Genomic DNA, 6,000 nt, shown 5'->3' with positions numbered 1-6,000 from the left:
AAAAGACATATTTGTCATTTTCACCAAGAACTTTATTGAACAACGTATTCACCCTGTTGTTCCTTCTGCCATTTTTCAGGCAACTTCATAATTTCATCTTCCCAAAACGTTTTATCTTTTTGAGCAAAGAACTGATCCAGGTGCCTTTTACAGTCTTCCAGGGAATTGAAATTTTTTCCATTAAAAGAATTTTGGAAATAAATGGAAATCCAAAGGTGCAATGTCTGGTGAATACGGCGGATGAATCAGAACCTCCCAGCCAAACTGTAACAGTTTTTGCCTAGTCATCAAAGAAACATACGATCTTGTGTTATCCTGATGGAAGGTTACGCATTTTCTGTTGACTAATTCTGGACGCTTTTCATCAAGTGCTGCTTTCAATTGGTCTAATTGGGAGCAGTACTTGGTAGAATTAATCCTTTTGTTTCCCAGAAGGTGCTCATAATAGAGGACTCCCTTCTAATCCCACCATGTACACAATATCACCTTTTTTGGATGAAGACCGGCCTTTGATAAGGTTGGTGGTGGTTCATTTTGCTTGCCCCACAATCTCTTCTGTTCCACATTGTTGTACAGTATCCACTTTTCATCGCCTGTCACGATTTGTTTTAAAAAACAGAATGTTTTCATTACATTTAAGTAGAGAGCTGCATGTGGAAATACAGTCAAGAAGGTTTTTTTTGCTTATGTGGAACCCAAACATCAAAGCAATTAACGTAACCAAGCTGGGGCAAATGATTTTCAACGCTTGATTTGGATATTTTGAGTATGTTGGCTATCTCCCACGTGGTATAACGTTGATTGTTCTCAATTAATGTCTCGATTTGATAGCTATCAATTTCAACTGGTCTACCCGACCGTGAAGCATCGTCCAGCGAGAAATCTCCAGCACGAAACCTCACAAACTACTTTTGACACGTTTGAGCAGTCACAAAATCTTCCCCATACACTGCATAAATCTTTTTTTGTGTTTCAGTTGCATTTTTACCTTTCTTGAAATAATAAGGCATAATATGCCAAAAGTGTTGCTTTTTCCTTCCATCTTCAAAATTAAAATGGCTACACAAAAATTCACCAATTTTGATGTATTTTTTAAAAACGTGCTGATATGACAGCTGTCACAATACAATCTAAGAAAATTGTTTCAAATGAAGTTAAAAACAACTAAGCTCTACTAGAGCCATTTTGTGGAAAAAAACAAATAAACTTTTTGGCCAACCCTACATATATATGTGTATACATATAATGGAATATTAGTCAGTCATAAAAAAAGAATGAAATAACGCCATTTGCAGCAGCATGGATGGACCTAGAGATTATCATACTAAGTGAAGTAAGTCAAACAGAGAAAGACAAACATCATACGGTATCACTTATATGTGGAATCTAAAAAAAAGATAAAAATGAACTTATTTACAAAACAGAAAGAGACTCACAGACTTAGAAAACGAACTTAAGGTTACCAAAGGGGAAAGCGGGGGAAGGGAAAAATTAGGGATTTGGGATTAACAGAAACACACTACTATATATAAAATAAACAACAAGGACCTACTGTACAGCAGGAAACTATATTCAGCACAGAAAACTATATTCAGTACCTTATAATGACCTGTAATGGAAAAGAATCTGAAAAATAATATATACGTATATGTATAACTGAATCACTTTGCGCACACTTTGTGTAACAGTTGTGTTAGTTTCAGATGTGCAGCAAAAGTGATATATATGTTCTTTTTCATATCCTTTTCCATTATAGATTATTACAAGGTATTGAATATAGTTCCTTGTGCTATACAGTAGGTCCTATCTATGGGCATTTATTCTTTTTTTTTTTAAATTTTTATTGGAGTATAGTTACTTTACAATGTTGTATTAGTTTCCACTGTACAGCAAAATGAATCAGGTATATGTATACATATATCCCCTCTTGTTTGGATTTCCTTCCCATTTAGGTCACTGCAGAGCAGTGAATAGAGTTCCCTGTGGTATACAGTAGGTTCTCACTAGTTACCTATTTTATACATAGTATCAAAGTGTGTATATGTCAATCCCCATCTCCCATTTCATCCCACTCCCCACTTCCTCCTGGTATCCACACATCTGTTCTCTACTTTTTTTTTAATTTATTTATTGGCTGCATTGTGTCTTCATTGCTGCACAAGGGCTTTCTCCAGTTGTGGCGAGTGGGGGCTGGTCTTCGTTGCGGAGTGCAGGCTTCTCATTGTGGTGGCTTCTCTTGTTGCAAAGCATGGGTTCTAGGCGCATGGGCTTCAGTAGTTGTGGCATGTGGACTCAGTAGTTGTGGCTTGTGGGCTCTAGAGCACAGGCTCAGTACTTGTGCGTTGCTCCGTGGCATGTGGGATCTTCCTGGACCAGTGATGAAACCCGTGTCCCCTGCATTGGCAGGCAGATTCTTAACCACTGCACCACCAGGGAAGTCCCTATTCTCTACTTCTGTGTCTCTACTTCTGCTTTGCAAATAAGATAATCTATTCCATATTTTTAGATTCTACATATATGCATTAATATATGATATTTGTTTTTCTCTTTCACTCTGCATGACACTATCTAGGTCCATCCATGTCTCTACAAATGACCCAATTTCATTCCTTTTTATGGCTAAGTAATATTTCATTATATATATGTACTACATCTTCTTTATCCATTCATCTGTTGATGGACATTTAGGTTACTTCCGTGTCCTGGCTATTGTAAATAGTGCTGCAATGAACTTTGGGCTGCATGTCTTTTTGAATTATGGTTTTCTCTGGGTATATGCCCAATAGTGGGATTGCTGAGTCACACAGTAGTTCTATTTTTAGTTGTTTAAGAAACCTCCATACTGTTCTCCATAGTGGCTGTATCAATTTACATTCCCACCAGCAGTGCAGGAGGGTTCCCTCTTCTCCACATTCTCTCCAGCATTTATTGTTTGTAGATTTTGTGATGATGGCCATTTTGACCAGTGTGAGACGATACCTCATTGTAGTTTTGATTTTCATTTCTCTGATAATTAGTGATGGTGAGCATCTTTTTTATGTGGCTCTTGGCCATCTGTACGTCTTCTTTGGAGAAAAGTCTATTTAGGTCTTCAGCAATGGGAATTTATTCTTAAAGCAAATACTTACTAAGCTTCTATTGTGTGCCAAGTATTGTGTTAGGAGCTGAGGGAAAGGCCTCCTTTTAGAGAGCTGTCTACTGGGGGAGGGGTAAAAGGGAAAACAGAAATTCCTCAAACAGTCATGATTCCGTTCTGTTACAAATTGCAGGGTGTGCTCTGAGAAATTGTAAGTGGCGATGAGAGATTATGAAGGCAAATGTGGTCAGGAAGGCTTCTCTGAAGAGATGAATTTGGGTTGCGCTTTGATGGAGGAGTAGGTATCATTTCCAGCAGCTTTAGGTGCCCTGGGTGCCCTCAGCAAGGAGATGTGGATCAGATCTTAGTTTTCACTTGATCCTTCATCACCTCCTTTAACCACCACACAAAGCTGTTCAGACTTTATTGGCGAGTTTGGGATAACAAAGAGAATTAAATATATGAGGAGAAAAATTAAATTGTACCCTCAGTCTTACAGTATCCGAGAGGAAAAATAAACCCTTCACAGGGGACCCTCTGTGGGCACACTTCAGTTCCAAGCCTTGCTCCCCTGGCCTGAAGCCTGCCCTTCCTTCTCTCACATGGACAAACATCTCCTTTTCAAGCTCTGAGGGACAAAATCCCCACTGCTATTAGAAAAACCCCTCTCCCTGCCCACAGGACTTGGTTTTTTCCTCTCTTTCCCTCCACCAGAGTAATCACAGGACTCACTAACCCACAAGATGCGAAAGATATCGTCAAGAAAGTGAAAAGACAACTCAGACAATAGGAGAAAATATTCATAAACCATATATCTGATAAGGATTTGTAGCTAGACTATATAAAAAGCTCTTAAACTCAAATAACAAAAAGATAACTCAATTTCAAAATGGGCTAAAGAGTTGAAAAGACAGTTTTCCAAAAAAGATATACAAATGACCAATAAGCACATGAAAAGATACTCAACATCATTTGTCATTAGAAAAATACAACTCAAAACTACACCCACTAGGATGGCTATAACCAAAAGTCAGATAATAAAAAGTGTTGACAAGGATGTGGAGAAATGGGAACACTGATACGCTGCAAGCAGGAATGGGAAATGGAAAACCGTTTGGTGGTTTCTCAAAAAATTAAACACAGGGTTACCATATAACCTAGCAATTCCACTCCCAGGTATATATCCAAGAGAAATGAAAACATATGTCTGCTCAGAAACGTATGCACAAATGTTCATAGCTGCATTATTCACAATAGGCAAAAGGTGAAAACAACCCAAATGTCCATCAACTGATAAATGCATGATGAAAATGTGGTATGCCCATACAACGGAATATTATTCAGCAAATAAAAAGGAACGAAGCACTGATACATGCTAAAACATGGATAAACCTTAAAAACAGTATGCTAAGTGAAAAGAGCCAGACACAAAGGCAACGGGTTATATGACTTCTTTCATACGAAATGTCCAGAATAGGGAAATCCTTAGAGACAGAAGGTAGATTCGTGGTTGCCTGGGGCTGGGGAGGGAATTCGGGGGGAATGGAGAGTGACTCCTAACAGGTATGGTGTTCCTTTTTGGGGGGATGAAAATATTCTAAAATTGATCCTGGGGATGGTTTCACAATTCTGTGAATACACTAAAAAACAGTGAATGATACATTTTAAAGGGGTGTCTTGTATGGTATGTGAATTATATCACGATAAAACTGTTACCCTCAAAAAACGGCCCATGGGATCTTCATGGTGCTTCAGGGTGTGGCAGCAAAAGAGAGTTCACCAGGAATAGGGCTCTAGCTCATTCTAGGTATGTGGCTGTTTCCAACCTCAAGGGATGGGTGTAATCCTCCCACGGGCTCAGGGAGGGTTGCAGAACTGCTCTAGCTACATATGGCATGGGAATGAAATGCTTCTGAAGTGCCGGCTGCTCAGATTCCGTGTCCAAAGGAGGACGTGTCTGTGGGAGTTATATAGCAGTTTTAGGTTTACAGCAGAATAGAGCGGAAGGTACGGAGATTTCCCACATCCCTCCTGCCCCCACACAAGAATAGCCTTCCCCATTAATGACATCTCCCACCAGAGGAGTACATGTGTTACAATTAGTGAATTTACACTGACACGTCATAATCACCTAGAGTCCACAGTTTATATTAGAGTTCACTCTTGGTGGGTACCTTCTGTGGGTTTGGCCAGATTTATAATGACATGAATCAATTGTTATAGTATCATACACAGCAGTTTCACTGTCCTGAAAATCCTGTGTTTTCACCTGTTCATCCCCTGCATCCCCCTCAGCCCCTGGGAACCATAGTGGGATGCTTTTAGGCACAAGCTTAAAAAAAATCCTTGAAAGTCCTCCTTAACTCCTTGGCTAAGGAGGTCCAGGGTCTATGGAGCACAAAACCATCATGGGGCCATTCAATGACCCACCTGTAGCTACAGAAAGACTTGCAGAAGCTATGAAATGACCGCTCTTCTGTCTTTTGGATAGTATCTTTCTCCCTTTCCCTTGCACAAGGTAAACCCCAGGATTAGAGTGGGGTGTGTGTGGGCCTCTAGTTCCCTTTGCCCCTCCATCTGCATAGGGAAGGATCTGGAAGGATACAGCTAAACTGTTACTCATTATGAGTTGTGGGATTCTGTTGTGAAGGAGGGAGGTGGTGAGGAAGAGAATGTCCCTTTAACTTTATACAGAAGATTTGACATTTGAAAAAAAAATGTACAATGAGCATGCACTGCATTATATTTCAAATTTAAAAAGACAAAAAAGCACCTTCCTTTACCAAAGTGTTGACAGACTTTAACTGGGTGGAGAAATGAAAGGTGCTTTTATTCTCTTATTTGCGCTTTTCTTTCTTAGCTTGGAGTTTCAACAAGGAACACGTGTTTATGACTTTAGCAAAAGTTATTTTTAACAGTCGCTT

This window comes from Hippopotamus amphibius, chromosome 9 (assembly GCF_030028045.1).
Source record: "Hippopotamus amphibius kiboko isolate mHipAmp2 chromosome 9, mHipAmp2.hap2, whole genome shotgun sequence".
NCBI lineage: Eukaryota > Metazoa > Chordata > Mammalia > Artiodactyla > Hippopotamidae > Hippopotamus > Hippopotamus amphibius.
This window is presented reverse-complemented; position numbering follows the sequence as displayed.